General features: G+C 42.1%; 1 long non-coding RNA gene across 2 annotated transcripts; it reads right to left on the bottom strand.

Annotated features, from left to right (window-relative positions):
- Positions 1-79: 79 nt before the first annotated feature.
- On the bottom strand, positions 80-5,713 carry LOC310840734. 2 transcript variants are annotated; one of them, XR_014562063.1, is made up of 4 exons: positions 5,500-5,713; positions 2,872-2,916; positions 1,692-2,478; positions 80-532 (listed from the first exon to the last, which is right to left on the bottom strand). It is a non-coding gene; the product is annotated as an uncharacterized lncRNA (long non-coding RNA). The 2 variants fall into 2 exon arrangements; XR_014562064.1 differs by lacking the exon at positions 2,872-2,916 and having other exon boundaries at positions 81-532.
- Positions 5,714-17,255: the final 11,542 nt, after the last annotated feature.

Here is a 17,255-nt window from a genome sequence, read left to right as displayed (position 1 = left end):
AAATCATCCACAACAAAAGAGGTGGACACAGAGAGATGTGCAAGCATATTTACAGCATTTATTCAGCGTAGTTCAGGAACAAAGGAAACCATAACTGCTTGCCTTCGTGTCCAGCAAAACAGCCCTAACACAAAAGCTACATACAACGGAAGTTCCCAGCAGACAGTGCTGGGAGTAAACAGGCATGTGATACACAAACGTCATGCCTGTACCATTTTAAGGTGGAATGGAACTATATCCTAACAGTTCTGGGTATAAGCTTTCGTGTACATGCACACTTCTTCAGATACATAAATCATCTTTGACATTTTAAAACGAGAACCTGGGAAGCTTTGTTCATTTGGGAATGTTCTAATCCACGGATTCTTTTGAAAACATGCAAATTCGTTAACTTCGAGTGATTAAGCTGGGGTTGCCGTCCTCTTTGGACCAGGGAGGACATTTGAAATTTGGAGAAAATGTTGTAGGTAGGTGCTAGTCACCAAATAGCTGCTGCAAGTTGTGTGACGTAACACAAAAATGGCCACCACATCTAAAAAAAAGGGCAGAAAAAGAGACAGGAACACAAGATGCTGTAGGCTTGCAATATTTCAAAAAGTAATATGCCTGATACCCACAAAATTGTTGAGCCAGTTTCATATACAGGTTGAAGATCAGCGCATGAACAGTGGCTGGGACAACAGAGAGCGAGAGGATCTTTGGCCTAGTAGTCAAAAGAAGATAGCTGTGTTAGTTTTATGAGTTAATGTGAACAAGTGAAGAGAGATGCTTGTCCCTCAATAACTGTCTGGATTCTCACAGATTTATGAAGACTCATAATTGCTGTCTATGGAGTGGCACAATAACAGTTATTTATATCACTTGCTAAATAAATTTTCATACGAAATTAATTTCCAGGAATAGATGTAGTAGTCAGTTTTCTCTGTCCTAATCCCTTCCTCTGAATCGTCTTATTATGGCAAGTTTGGGATCTGGCCCACATTTACGACATTCTTAGCTAATGTAGACACTGCATTCCTATCTTGATATTTGCCATGTGTTGGGCTCAACATGAAATACACAATCCTGTTCCCCCCTACACACACACACACACACACACACACACACACTCACACACAATAATTAGTTCATACCATATGCAGCACAATCCTATGCATGTTTACTCAGAAGTAAGTCCTGCTGTGCCCAATGGGATTTATTCCTTACTAAGTGTGCATTGCAGCCTTAGTCAATATGGTGAACTTGACTTCAGACTAGCAGCAGCAAAGGCAACATTTAAAAATGAGAATTGTTTAAATACAATCGTAATGTCTTGCATGGAGAAAGATGCTTTTATTAACTGATTTCTAATTTGTTACTGCTTTTTTCCATTTACCATTAAAAACATCTCTTTACAAAATGCTAGGAAGTTAAATCTATCCATTAAATGGCCCTTCACTGAAATAATCTACCCTTGTTCGTTTTAGCTATTTTTAGCTTTCAGCCCCAGATCTGGAGACTATGATTTCTGGAAGTGAGTCCACTTCTCTCATGTTGCAGCAATGCATGTTTACGGATTTTGGTATCTGGGTCTTGTTCAACATTGCAGAGGAGATTTCATGCAGAAATATAGACGCTGTTTAAATAATAATGGTGGAGATTCTCAAAATGTTGGGCTCAGCTAAGGAGACACAGGGCTTCTCCACGCTTACCTTTTCTCTTTTCTCTTCACAGTCACGGTCTGTACTTTAAAGCTCCATCTCAGTCTCTACCACTGGAATGAATGGGATTTTGGCAGAACCATGGCCCATCCCATAAATGTCAAAGTAGCCTGCACCTGACTGAGGAGTGGAATATAGGTAGGCAGGGGGATAAATTGCATGTTTGTGCTCTGATTGCCAAATAACGAGCAAGTTTCCAAACGTCCCTGGTCCAAACGTTTCTGGAGAACACCTGTACACCTTCACTGGTTAATGTCTGCTGTATGAAAGGAGGCCTGTTCAGCATCCAAACAGGTAAAATGAAGGATTGTCTTGCTGCCTGTTTGAAAGGCAGTAGGTAGAAAGCTGACGCAAAGCAGGCGTCCTGCTGCACCTGATGTGTGTCTGCTTCATGTCTGTAGTCCTCATACATTTCGTTTAGCTTTGGGACCTGCTTCCCTTTTATGGTGGGGAGGGAACTCGAAGGACTATAAGGACAATGTCACCATTGAAATATTAAGGATATGCCAAAGAGGTATAAATACTGCCTTGGTGTGTCAAATCCAAAGAGGCCTTCGGAGATCATAAGAGTACTAACAGAGATCCCAAGCCACCGAATGAGACCATATTTATGGAGTTTCGCTTGATGTATTAATGACCTAGATAAAGATGTGTGTTTTTCCACAATTAGTTTGGTCTTTGCTTAGATATGTAACATCAATAGGGCTTGCCAGGTAGTTCATTGAAGATGACAGTAAATCTCTCTTTCTATGGCTTACAGTCATCCTATAAATATAGCCTGGAAAAGAAAGAAGAATTGGGATGAAGCAGAACTACTTTTGGGAAACACTGAAACAGAAAGACAGTTTTCACAACCCAAGGGTAGGGGGGGTGTGTGTGTGTGTGTGTGTGTGTGTGTGTGTGTAGATATAGATTTTGATGATATAGATATAGATATATAAAGTTTGAATATATATATCTATATATATCTATATATATCTATATATATAGTTTGAATATATGCAGTGTTCAGACTCTATATTCAAAAGATGTTTACTTTCATAAACATATAATTGAGAAGAACATATCTCATGCTTATTCGCTTTGTTCCTTATAGACAGCACAGGTTTCTCCCAATTAACATTTAGGGATCTTCCTCTGTCTGCTTCACCCCAGACAGACTGACACACACTGTCCTCTGCAGCATCCAGGGGAACCTCTCTCATCAGTCATTCTCCTTCATAAACAGAGAGAGAAAGAACAGAAAACAGTTAAAAATGACAGTTACTTGAATAACAGTCACAACAGAATGGAACGCTTCTCTCATGTGACTCACAGTCAGCCAATCACATGAGAGAGCTACTGTCAAAGGAAAAACCCCATGCTAGAAATACACAGCAATTCAACATAAGCAAACATTCCCATTCCAGAAAGCTGAACCCTTATCCTTAACATAGGGAACCTGTGGTCCTCCAAAGGTTGCTCAGCTCCCACCAACCACAGCCAGCATGGCCAATGGTCAGGGATGATGAGGGCATTGTAATCCAACAGCATGTGGCAGGTCACAGATTTACTGCCCCTGTTATAACCATATTGACTTTTCTGCTTATGTTGGGCCAAGAGTGACAGAGCTGATGTAACAGTGCTGCATGATCCAAGCCAAATACTTGTATAAGCACATTCTACATTCCTCCATCTCAAGAGGAGGGAGTTTAGCCTATGCTTATGTATTGTTTGTGTGCATATTACTTCTACTTATACACCACTTTTTGAGGTGTAAGGAGAAAGAAAGGGGCTCTGTGGGAGACAGCAAATGAGGAGGGACTTTCCCTCAACTCACAGATACAAGACCCTTTTTGAATGCTGGTGCTCTGAACTCCTCCATCGTAGGCTCAGGTTCTATATATGTGTGGATAAACCATATATCACAAAGACACCATAGTCTCTGCTGTGCCTCATTCTCAGAGGGAAACATGAACCCTGGTGAAATATACTCAGAGTCGAGTGTGGATTTCATGCTCTTTATTCAGCTCATAGTAGTGAGGAATGAGAGTTCCCCCAAAATATCTGCTTTATATACATTATTTACACAATGGGCCACACGTGATTGGCTAATGCTGGCATTCTCCTGTAGGCCAATCAGGTTGTGGATTCACTTCCACCTGGAGCTGGATTGGGTGGCTTCTGCAGACCAATCATACTACTGCATTCTGGACCCTATTGTTCTAGGGTCCAATCAGACTGCTGCCTTTTGGATCCTATTCAACTCAGTATATAACACCTGGGTAATTATTTGGAACCCTTGGAATCTCACACTGCTCAGAGATAGGGGTGGCATGCAACAATATGTTTCTGGCCTATATTGAGAAGGTATCTCAGTGCTGTTTTCTATTAAGCCATAAAACTCTCTTCTCTGTACTTAGTTTCTTGTAAACAATGTGGCACAGTGGCGTAGTGTGGGTTGCCAGCACCTGGGGCCACGTGAATGGCAGGGAGGGAGACGGAGTACACGTTGTCTGGAGAAGTCACTTCCTGGTTCACACAGAGAAGCCATTTTCAATGGAGCCCAGATACAGTGCACAGCTGTACTGAGTCAGCACTGGGTGTTGAAATTTTGCACCCCTGACAATTTTGAACCTGGGGCAATTGTCCCTGTGTGCCCCACCCAGTGGGTGGAAAAGAAGGAGAGGGTGTTTAGAGGGGAGTAGGTATCAGGGTGAGGGAGGCGGGGCTAATGATTTGGATCAGATTAAAATCTGAACTGGATAAGAGCTTGCTTATAATTGTGTTGTGAGCTGCTGAGATTCATATTACTGATCTAAGAAATGTAGGACACAGTACTGTCACTAATGATTACACTAGATCATTAATGACTGCTTTAGTTCTCTTTGAAAGCAGCCAAACATTAGGCACCCTTTTTCTCTCAAAGCATCAAGGAGTCAAGCATTTGCACCAGAATTTTATCACTAGTTTCCTGGTGATGTTTGCCACTGGCAGTGTCTCAACTCCAGCGGCTTCCTTAGGAATAGTTCAGAACTAAATCCAATTTAGTTGTTGAAGGAAGATCCAACGCTCCAGTAGAATCATGCTTTAGTGCTCAAATTAAATGGTTTCTGGATTCAGAGCAACACTTTACAAAAATCATTGAGTAATGTGTCATTCTCGAATACACTTCCTCCCTCCCCCCCATTTAATTTACAAGCAGTATTTCCTATCGTTCCATTGTAAACACAGTGTTCAGGGTGGCTCTTTTCAATTATTACACTATTGCATGAAAGGGTGGGAGCAAGCATTTTGTGCAAATTGGAAATACAAGGGTTATTAGCTGTCAATGAAAGGGCATGTATACACCTCCAAAATGAATAGCTGAATTCTTCATGAGAGAAGAACAAGGAGCCCAATAATAAGGCAAAAGGAGCATCTCCACGCCCATCGTTCAGCCCGGACACTGAGGTCCAGCTCCAAGGGCCTTCTGGCAGTTCTCACACTGTGAGAAGTGAGATTGCAGGGAACTAGGCAGAGGGCCTTCTTGGTAGTGGTGCCCACGCTGTGGAATGCCCTCACATCAGATGTCAAGGAAGTAAACAACTACCTGACTTTTAGAAGACATCTGAAGGCAGCCCTGTTTAGGGAAGTTTTTAATATTCAATGTTTTATTGTGTTTTTAGTCCTCTGTTGGGAGCTCCCCAGATTGGGGAAACCCAGCCGGATGGGTGGGGTATAAATAATACATTATTATTATTATTATTATTATTATTATTATTATTATTATTATTAAAGTGTGCTGCAGGAAAGTAAAAGTAGAGTAATACATTATCACCTTTGTATCTTGAGGTAATGGCTCCCAATCTTTCTATCTTCAGGCAATTCTTTCCATTCCAGTTTGTCTGCTGAAGAACAGGTTAATGTCTGTCACAAAATCACCTATATATTGCAAAGGATTCTGGTGTATATTATAGGGTGTACAGTAAAGTTGGTCAAACCAGTTGGCTGGGTCTGGCCTGGTACATCCTTTATGAGGTGCATGTTATGATAAGTTGCCATGGGAACCAGTTCTTCAGTTGCTTCACTGTTGTTCTAGGTGAACTGAGAATACACCTTAGATTGTGTGTTATCTTCTCTAGTGGCTGCCCAGTGTTGGGGACAATGGATGGTGAAGAAACCCAAGAAAGCTCCTTATCAACCCAAAGTTCCCTAGAAGAAATTTGCTCCCTTTGTTCTGTGCAAACCATACTTTGCTCACATTCATTATTTCTCCTGTTAACCTGGTTCACCTCTCAGCAATGGATGAGAATTTTGAAACCTAATTTTTTAATATCTGCCTTTAAGATATGGGGCAGTAGGATGGATGGGAAGAACAGCTTCCTTAGTGCTATGGATGTCTCATATGCTTCAGGGAAATCTATTTCTTGGATTAAAAAAATGCTTCGTCTCCCTTCTAACACTGTCCTCTTCAAAGATTTTCCCTGTAAGACACAGCTCATTGCCACTTGTGATGCTACTGGTTACACTCTCACTCTCTCTCTCACTCTCTCTCTCTCTCTCTCTCTCTCTCTCTCTCTCTGTTATAGTTGTAAATCTTGCAAATCCTAAAATTGGGATTCATTATTACAAGCAAATATTACTATAGTTATTACCTAAAATATATATCTTCGCACAGTATGAAGCATTCTATTGTTCTTGCTGAAAGTTTGTAAAATAATTGTTATGAATTCCAGAGCATTTAAAAATTCCCAAATTGAATTAATTTAACATTTGGCAAAGTGTTTCACTTTAGGAGCATATCAGCTTTAAGAATGATTATGACTATGGGTTTTTTCTCCCTCCAACAGAGAATTATGGACTGGATAGCAACCTAATTATTCTGGCTGAGATATATCAATATGGACATAGTTTTCTCTGCGTTGTCATGATCATATCAACATTACATAATATGAATGAGCTCATTCTAATCAGGTTAGTTGGGGCTTCTTGGAAGTGATTTTTTTAAAAAATATCTGGAGCATAAAGGGAAGCCAGACATCTCAGACCATGTTTTCTGAAGTAATCTCACTGATTTGCAGGAAATGTTATGCGCAAGTTATTTGAGACAACAGGCCTACATGTCCCCAATGTTACATTTAATGTTGCTGTAGATCAATTTAAATCACAACATTGCCAAAACTTCTCATCAGTTAAGTGTGCAGTTGCAATGAGATATGTCTGCTTGTCTAGTGAGGGCAACCTATGTCCACAGAGCAGGTGTGATATGAGGTAAAGAACTCCAGAAGCCAAGGCTGCGATGAGCAATGCGAATCGCACTGGAAGAAGTCCAGATAGGCTTTCCTTAACAGATGGTAAATACTGTTAGGTTTTGACTGCTCTAAACACCTCTTTGGGGAGATTTGAGGACCGAATCCAAGGTCCTTGTTGGCCGCCACCCCAATGGCTGATTGGTAATGTCAAGCAAATAGTGTGATGCTATAGCAATGCTATTGTGTTGGCTCTAATGAAAAGATGATGGTTTCTCTAGGCTTTCCTATACCTCAGCTGTTTGCTTGGCAGCCTTTTTTATGGCTTTGGGATACTCAAAGCTATTACAGGTAACATTCCACACCTTTTTCATGTGTGTGTATGTGACTGACAGCAGTGGAGGAAAACAATCAATTGATTTAAACCTGCTTGGATAAAAGCATCGTCTTGCAGGTACTGGCTCAGCTTGGACAATGGTGAAAGTGAGCATCAAAAAGAATGCAATATATTGAAAGTTATTCAAATACAGTCATACCTCATGTTACGGCTGCTTTAGGTTATGTGTTTTTGGCTTGCGGACTGTGGGAAACTTGGAAGTACCAGAACGGGTTACTTCCGGGTTTCGCCACTCGCACATGTGCAGAAACGCTAAATCACGCTTCACGCATGCACAGAGGCGCCAAATCACACCTGTGCCTGCACTTGCGAACGCTGTGGGTTGCAAATGTGCCAAATTCAGGATGCGAGCGCTGTGGGTTGCAAATGTGCCTCTGTCACGGATTATGTCTGCAACCCGAGGTTCCACTGTAAAAGAAAAGTGTCCAGTGATTCATCTTCTGTCTAGCATAGTTACATGTTTTCAGAGTGGCGGATTAAAAAGTCACTTATTTGCATGCTCAAAGTGTTAGGGATGGCAGCTGGCCGGGAAGAGTGGCACTGCTATTGGATTTTCTCATTGGCTCTCGGCCTCTGTAACTTAACACAGCCAATTGCATCCAGCTATTATACATTGCCAGCAGTGTGGGCAGACAGGAGAAACATCAAAGACACATGGCTTTGGAGAGAGCCTGATACTTATTGGACAGAAGCAGCCATGAGGTTTTTATGTAACTTCTGAGCTGGCTGGTTGACTGGACAACAGCAGGAGCAGGGTGTGTAGGCCCTGAGCAGTACAAACTTGACATTTGAGAGCTAGTTCATGTTTCATTCTTCTAGCTTATAGTACCCCAGTTTCTTAAAAAGTGTGAACAGTTCACCTTCCCACTCTCTCTCTGTCTTAGGAGTCTTGGGCACAGAAATGACTAGTTGTGAGACTGAGCGGGGAAGACTCTGGTGGAGAAATAGAAGAAGACTGTGGGGTTAATTTTGCTTAACACTTTCCTTTCTAATCTGGAAGGAGGACGAAGTAGCATGTTAATGAGTTACCCATACAAATCTAAGCAGGAAGGGGACATCGACACCAACAGAATAGTTTGGAAAGCTGGGATGTGATCTAAGATTCATATTGACTTCAGCAGGCTTTGAATCAGAATACCAGAGAACTTAAAACTACAGGCAGAAAATAAGAGAAGGAAGGCAACCTTTTTCATATGTGGTGGAAGTCTAAGATAGCAAAAGCATTCTGCAAAATGATATATAATGAATTTTAAAAATGTTGAAAATAAGCTTTTCTTTTAAGTATAATTGCAGAAGAACTACTTAAAGATCAGAAAAAAAGTTATTTATGGATGCCACCATGGCTGACCAAGTGGCATATGTCCAAAGATAGAAAGAAGAAGCAGTTCCAATGAAAGATGATTGGCAAGTAAAACAGATGGAGTACGCAGAGATGGTGAAACTTACTGGAAGAATATATGAAAACAAATGGTAAACAATTAAAAACATTAGCAGGATTCACAAGAACACGAGCAGTAAGAAATAACTTAAAGGGAGTAAAAAGGTTAAACTTGTAAATAGGTTTGAATTGGTTATGCAGTAAGATTACGATATAAAATAAGGAACTGCAGAGGGGGAGGGGAGGAGAAGAAAAGGCAGGTTGAATTTGCTTTAATTTTTGTTGTTAAAATATTGTAAATGGAAAAATGGAAAAATAAAATATATATTTTTTAAAAAAAACTACAGACAGAAAACAACAAATTGGGGTTTGGCTTAGAAATATTCAAACAAACAAAAAATGTTAGTGTATGTAAGATATTCAGTAATATATAGGCGACCAGAAGAGCAGTAATACTAAAATAAACAAGAAAGTAACAATTGGCAGGGATCAAGGTTATTGTCTACCTGCAATCCAGAAAGAAAACGACATTTCATTTTGAATTTCTTGGGGAAAATTTGGCGCCTCTGTAATAATAATAATAATAATAATAATAATAATAATAATAATAATTTATTTTTTATTTATACCCCGCCCATCTGGCTGGGTTTCCCCAGCCACTCTGGGTGGCTCCCAACTGAATATTAAAAACATGATACAGCATTAAACATTAAAAACGTCTCTAAACAGGGTTACTCCTAAAAGTAAGATAGCTGTTTATTTCCTTGACATCTGGTGGGAGGGCATTTCACAGGGTGGACACCACTACTGAGAAGGCCCTCTGCGTGGTTCCCTGTAACTTCGCTTCTTGCCGTGAGGGTATCACCAGAAGGCCCTTGGAGCTGGACCTCAGTGTCTGGGCTGAACGATGGGGGTGGAGACACTACTTCAGGTATACTGGGTCGAGGCCGTTTAGGACTTTAAAGGTCATATGGTATATATATAAAGTTTTCATATATTAATCAGGGAGAGGCATGCCTCAGAATCATCTGCAAAAAGGGAGGCTTTTCCCCATTGTGGTAGGAGGGGATCCCATGCAGCTTTGCATGGGAACCTCAGCAAAAATAATGTGGGCAATCTCTGTTTCAGCAGCGAGTTGTAATGCAACCCCCTTCCTAACTCAGGAGCAAGGGTGAAATCCTGTTTAGTTTGGCTGTGTACTTTTGTTCACTGCTAGGAGCAAGGGCGTGCAGCTAATGCACTCATCAGCTGTTGTCATGAGTGGTGTCAACTCATGGGTTGGTGGGCATGGTTGGGGGGGGGGGAAACGGCCTTGTGTGTCAACTTGGACCTCCTGGCAGGCCAGGATTAGCCTACAGGACAGATATTCCCCGCCTCTGAGATGGAAACACTTCCTGTGGAGGTTATGCAGAACAACCAATAGCAAATGGACATAAAATGGATGTCAGTCACTCAGAAAAACGATTGTAAGCACCCTAAGCTCCTCCCAAATCCTGCACAAAGGAGAGTAGCTGGGAAAACGCAGTCAGATGGGTGGGGTGACAACAACAACAACAACAACAACAACAACAACAACAACAACGTGGAAAGGCCCGTGGCTGAGAATCTCTGTAGGACTTTACGCATCGCTGAGGTTTGAAGCAGGCCAGAGTTGGCCTGTATCCCAACTCTGTATAGATATGGTTTGCAATTATATGGGAAAGTTCATTTATTGACTTTCTAACCCGTTTTTCTTAGTTGTGACATTCTTTAAATACCTTACCCAAGTGTTAATATCCAGGAAAGAGGGGACAAAGTTATTACCACAAAAGCAATTACATGAGGAATTACAGAATGGCAATAAATAAGAGGAAATGACTGCAGTTATAAAAGTTGCTGTGAAGCTCAAAAGGAACTTTAGCAGATCCAGCAAGTATGTGTTAGATAGTTATCAGTCCTATGCTTTACAATGCCTAGAATTCCAGTAGGTTTGTATTTTCTAGTCACATAAAAATGCTCTTTCTTTTCTTGGTGTAAAAAGAAGTGTGTTGATTCTACTGTAAATGCTAGCTCCAGCATGAATATCTAGGGAAGTCCATGGAAGAGGCAAGAATGGAGCTTCAATAGACCGACCTAGATCTTGTATTTTCCTAGTGCACAAACTGTGCAGTCAAGCCATTGTTGCTGGGTGTTACCTACTTGCATAGTAGCTTCTGGGGGGAAAGCTTTCCTGCCTCAATTTGCAGATTTCAGCAGACACCGAAACATTGTCAAGACCCAAGTGCAGTTCAGCTTTGGGTGCACCACAAATCTACCAGATTTGCACAAAACAGCAGACGTGTGTGTGTGTGTGTGTGTGTGTTGCTCCAGGACAGGAAAGCTGGAATCCATGATTATTTGTCTATATGTGCACATACACCTTTTGTGATCTACCACGCTTGCACAAAAGAGCAATCCAAAAATAAAAATTAGTGATGCCTCACTCCAAACTAGGTAAGGATTTGAAGTTGTTCACATGAAAGGCTCCCTGTTGCTTCATTTCCTCATGCAGGCCTGGGCAGAATGCAGGTCGTCTTGCAAGACTTTGATGAGATCCCACAAGATCTTGCAGGAAACCAGCAAGTATCCTGGCACCGCTTCTCTGGCAGAGATGGAGGACTGGCAGGAGGCATCCATGAGGGTGGTCCCTTGGGGTCTTCTGCTGCTCGAGGCAGCTACTTCACGCCACTTCATGGGTGGGCTGGCCTTCCCTGAGGTCATTATGGGCATGCACACTGGTATCTGTTTACCTGTAAGCACACACTTTTATTTTAATTTAATACTAGTTTCTCACAAACTGTTCGAGGTGTTACTTGGTGATGGTGGATCAAAAAGCTCAATTCAGCACATGACAGATGCACGTAACTTGTGTGGAACAACTCTAGAGAGTGACGTGGTAGATGGTCCCATATGAGCATGGGCTATTCATAAAGCAGAAAAAGGGAGCCTATATCCTGGGAATGAAACTGCAAACTAACTTTCCAATTTGATTTCATGAAATATGTGGCTTTTCCAACTTCTCTATTTGCTTGACTATTCTCTTCAAGAATGTTAAATGAGTACTATTTTAATACCCAAAGCCCAGTTGTTTTATATATATATAAAACAATTGGGCTTTTGGAATTAAAACAGTGCTTCATCTAACACACACACAAGCCATCGATTAAAAAGAAACAGAGGAAATATCTATTGTAAGCACCTTTCTGTTTAGATTCTTCGCAAAGGTTTGGTATTATAAGTATTTTCAGGAATTGTTCCTAGCCCCGAGAGCTAAGTTCATGAAATAATCCTTTGGCCTGTTTTCACTTATGTTCATGTGTCATTTATATTTCTGAAAAATATTTCTATTGAAAGGATAATTTGAATGTGCTCAGGACTCTCCCTTCCTTCTTGAAATGCAGGAATATTTACATATTGTATTTTCATTTCTCCCCACTCGCCAGTCTGAAAACGTTATGGAGTTCTATCAGCACAGAAAAATAGCGGATGTTAAGATGACAGTTGTAAAAATAGTTTCAATGTATATTATGTTCTTTTTACAATATGATGATCCACAGGGATTTAGAGTCAAGCTTGCCAGAGAATGTAAGGGTAAAAAGAGTTACTTAGGTCTCTTTGGTGCCAAGCCTGTGCTAGCAACACATATTTTGAATTAGAAAGCAGCAGAAATCTGAAAGTCCTGTTAGAGGTCTACTACAGGAATGGAAGGAAGTGCACAACAAGAGCAGTTCTTAATCAAAATCAAAATTCTGAAGATGAGTTCTACACGTAACTTTAAAAGGCCGCAACTTCAATTAGCAAAAATATTCCAGACTGCATCAGTTTGAAGATACTCCACTGTGCATACTAACATCCAGCAATGAGCTGCGCTGAGGCAACAGTACTGCCTTGTAAACACACACATTTTGTTTGTTTAAAGATGAGCTCTTAATTTTTTTTAAAAAAAATGATTGCTCAGTTTTTCAATGCAGAGTGGACCATTAATGGTAAATATAACTTGGGGAGAGCTTATTGTTTTGTGTTTTCTGATGCAGACCCTCCGAGTGTTCCTATTTTCTAGGGACAGTCCCAGATTTACAGAAGCCGTTCTGGTTTCTGATTTGATCCTGGAATGTCCTGCTTTTCCATAGGATGTCCATCTTTTCCTCAGAGAAATGTTGGAGGTTATGGAGTTATCTGACCCTCAAGCCATCTGAAGACAGCCCTCTATAGGGAAATTTTGAAATGTGGATTGTTTTATTGTGTTTTTATATAAGTTGGAAGCGTCCCAGAGTGGCTGGGGCAAATCAGTCAGATGGGTGGAGTATAAATAGTATTACAGCAGCAGCAGCAGCAGCAGCAGAAGAAGAAGAAGAAGAAGAAGAAGAAGAAGAGGACATCCCTATTTCCATTGGAAAAATGTGCCTACACTGGCTTCTTTTCCAAGCTATGATTGGTTTGCTACTTTCTGGACAGAGACAGCCTGGCCACAGTACTCCACACTTTGATAACTTCGTGTTTGAATTATTGCAAAGCACTCTAAGTTGGGCGGCCATCAATGACAGCTTGGTTTTTAAATGAAGTAGCTGGTCTGAGCCATGTTACATCTTTAATTCAAAACATTTCTGTTCCGTTCAATTAAAAAGCAGCTTTTAAAGCTCATTTGAACACAACCAGAGGGGGAGCCACAGCCAGATACACATCCTACAGGAGGGAGTTCAACAGTGACTGGGCCACCATGGAAAAGCCCCTGTCTCTTGTGCCTGCTAATCCCTGCAGCTGATCTCAAGGCCTCAGCAGATTCATACAGGCACAAGTGATCCTTAAGATAACCTGTTTCCAAACCCTTTAGGGTTTCAAAAGCAGTCTCTAGCACTTTAAATTGGGCCCCGAAACATACTAGCAACTGGTACAGGTGATATGCTCTGACTTGGGTCCCACAAGAAATCTGATGTCTGCATCCTGCAGCAGCTGATGTTTCATCTTGGTTCTGTGACTTGATCTTGGGTTTATGAATTGGGGAAGACTAGGACCGAAATGATCCTGGGACATTTAGTTTCTCTGCACTAAGCCTACACAGAACACCGACAGGAAGTATGCAGGATTCTCTTCCATTCTACGATTACTGTCTGCCAGATGATCATGCGTTTGCTGTGAAAATAAGAACCATATTATGTAAATGTGATCACATGTTGGTTCATTTAATTTACCGTTACCATCAGAATAGCACATTTAACTCGAGGGAATGCAGTCCTCAACAAGGGAGTGAATTAACTGCCCGCAAATTGTTCTCTAACTACGAAGTTTTCCAAGAGAAGTCTCTAAGGTATATCTGTACCAAGGGCATGGTATTAGAACTCGAATACCACATGTTTCCATTTGAACAGATGGAAGGGGAAAGCTTCCCTGCAATGTGTTATTACTTAAAGAAGGAGGGGGGGGAATCTTTCTGATAGAGATCAAGGGTGCTGTTTAAATTTACTTAGAGGAATGATGGTTTTGCAATCCATTCATGCTTGCAAGAGTAATTACTTCATAATTAGTTGTAAGTGGCCAGAAAGCTAAAAGGCTCGTTTGCCTTTTGTGGTCCGGAAAGTAGAATTCATCCAATATTCAAATATTTTATTTAACTTGTTAAAAGATGTATCTATCTAATGCCAGCTGCTGCTCAACTGATATACAGTCATACCTTGGAAGCTGAACGGAATCCGTGCTGGAAGTCCGTTCGACTTCCAAAACATTTGACAACCAAGGTGCGGCTTCCAATTGGCTGCAGGAGCTTCCTGTATGCAATTGGTAGCTGTGGAAGTCGTGTCAGACGATAGGCTTCCAAAGAACGTTTGCAAACTGAAACACTCACTTCTGGGTTTGTGGCGTTCGGGAGCCAAGGCATTCGGCTTCCAAGATACGACTGTATCAGCATTTCCTAGATCAGAGTATAGATATCACACTCAGCATATTGATGGACTGTGCAATCCTACTGATGTTTAGCCAATTGGAGGTTTCATTACAATCAAGAAGTATATAAATTTTGTTAAATAAAAGTAAGATCCACTGAGTTCAGCTGTGTCTGAGTTCAGCTGTGCCAGAAAATCAATCAAATTAGCAGTTAAAGGCGCATCTACCAGATTCACAATTCCAAAACAATACACAGAGCAATACACAGACTAAAATCTGCACTTATCTAAATTTGCAGTGGAGCTCTTGAAACAATGTTTCCAAAAAATGCATATGTTAGGGGAAAGTGTGCATGAAAATGAATATATTAGGGAAAATAGCATGCAAAATGTATTATACAGTGGATGTTCGGATTGCGAACTTGATCAGTGCGGGAGGCATATTCGCAACCTGCAGTGCTGCCTCTGTGCATGCGCGGGTCACGATTTGGCACTTCTGTGCATGCGCAAAGCGTGATTTAGTGGTTTTGCGCATGCGCGAGTGCCGAAACCCGGCAGTAACCCGTTCTGGTGCTTCTGGGTTCGGTGCGGTGTGCAACCCGAAAATGCACAACTTGAAGCGTCTGTAACCCAAGGTATGACTGTATTAGGGAAAATTGCTTGCCAAACTATACATTAGTCAAAACTACAGAATGGTTGGCTGGCAATCATTTGTCCTGGGAAACTATGGAGGAGTGTGCCTTCGGGAGTGAAGTCGAACTGTCGGCAGCGGTGTAGGAAAGGGGGTGCGGGGGTGCGGTTTGCCCTGGGTGTCATCCTTGGGGGTGTGTGTGACAAAATGGCACACTGCAAGGGACAGCACTTACCACAGCGCCTGGCCTGCAGCGCACCTGAGCCACACGTCTCTCCTGGGAGAGACACAGTGGCTCGGGGCTCCACACTGCCTGAAATGGATCACTGCGGCATCCCCGTGCACGGATCCCCATGACGCCCCTGTGGCTGGATCGCCCCACCCCTGCTAGAGCAGCTAGTTACGCCCCTGACTGTCAGAGAGTTACGGCACCTGCTGTGGCTGTAAAGACCAATACGGGAGAGACATGTTTTGTTGCAGCTGGGGCAAATGAAGGAGCCCCGGTTGCACTGATGCAGTTGTGCCATGGCGTTTCTTCCTTCTGCGCTCCTCCCTGTTGTCATTCCTCCTCTAGTCACTGCTGTGGATACACAACCACATTGATTATCACCAGGTGCTGTGGCCCCCCACAACGGATTCCCGCACAGCGGGATTACTGCCATCAGCCTTCCTGTCACATTTGCAGGCATCTTTGTGCTTTGAGCGCCAAACCCGTCCCCCATGGAAATAAAGACACAGTGGAGACAGAATTTAGTTTAAATGTTAATGGGCAAATTTTGGCCACAACTTTATTAAAATACACAAATGTGACTGGTATTGGTTTAGGCATTGGTATCAAACTATATCTGACTCCTGCCCCACCCTGCAGGAAGCCTGGAAGGGCAAACAACCAGCAGGGGGAGCTCCATCAATGTATATATACTGGTCTCACCCCTGGGGTTCCCAGGGGTCCTGGCATGGCCCTAGCCTCTCCCCAGGCTTTGGACAAGATCCAGACCCCCGGATTCCTTTAACGGAATACCCTATTCATTGGAGGGGCAGGTGATGGCCGCACTTCCCCTCCCCACATTTCCCCAAACCAATGCCTAACCGCCAAACCTTACAAAGTTGTGATGATTGCTAAGAGGTAGGCAAAAACCAAGTGGCCACAGCCAATCTGCCACATTGGGAAAAATTCCTACCCCCATTCCAAAACAGGCGACCAACCAAAGTCCAAATCAAGGCCAAACACGGCCTAATTAATGGGTGGGTAGGTGGGTGGGCGGGTGTTTGGCAGCGCGAAGCAAAAAGAGGTCCCTACGTCGTGCTGCCAAATAAATACCCCCAACCTTGCCACGCTGCTGATTGGCTAAAGGCCATTGGCACAACTGTGGCAAGCCCCGCCCACAAGCTGGTTAGGGAAGAGTTTCAGGGCCGAGCACAACATGGACCCTCTGTTAGGAGGATCCAACTTTTAACACAGCGGTGGTCTGCCAATAGGCCTGGTGCCTGAAGCCAGCTCCCCACAGATCACAACCCTGGGTTTCCTGCCACCCTCCATTATGTGTACTTGACCAAGCCAGAAATATCAAAAGCAACACGATGGCCAGAAACAATTACAATGTGAAAAACTTTATGGACTAATTTAAAACATCAAAACTAACCAACTGAAGTCTCTGAAAATCTCTGAAAGTCCTTAAATGAATCACAGTGCCAGACTTTACCCAGCAGAGAGAAGCTGTGAAGCTTTGTATAATCAGCAAATGTCCAATTCTGATGTCCAACTCTGAACTCTGCTGAACAGTGTTTCCAGATAACAACTATTGTTTCATTAAATTCTTCATCAGCCAATTAGTTCAACACTCATGAGTAGAAAGATATGTAGTTTCTTCATTAACTGAAAATAAAATATTCAAACAATGACCTGCACATGCATAACAACAACTTCAAATAGCGTAGAAATTATAAACTGTAATATAAAAAAGTTCCATACCCAATCTTTTCTCGAATAGATATAATATACATGAGAATGAAAAGTACTCTGGAACAGCGCTCATGCGATTATG

Source organism: Podarcis gaigeae (assembly GCF_964106915.1).
Source record: "Podarcis gaigeae genome assembly, chromosome: 3".
NCBI lineage: Eukaryota > Metazoa > Chordata > Lepidosauria > Squamata > Lacertidae > Podarcis > Podarcis gaigeae.
The sequence above is the reverse complement of the archived record's forward strand: the minus strand, read 5'-3'. Positions and strand labels throughout refer to the sequence as shown.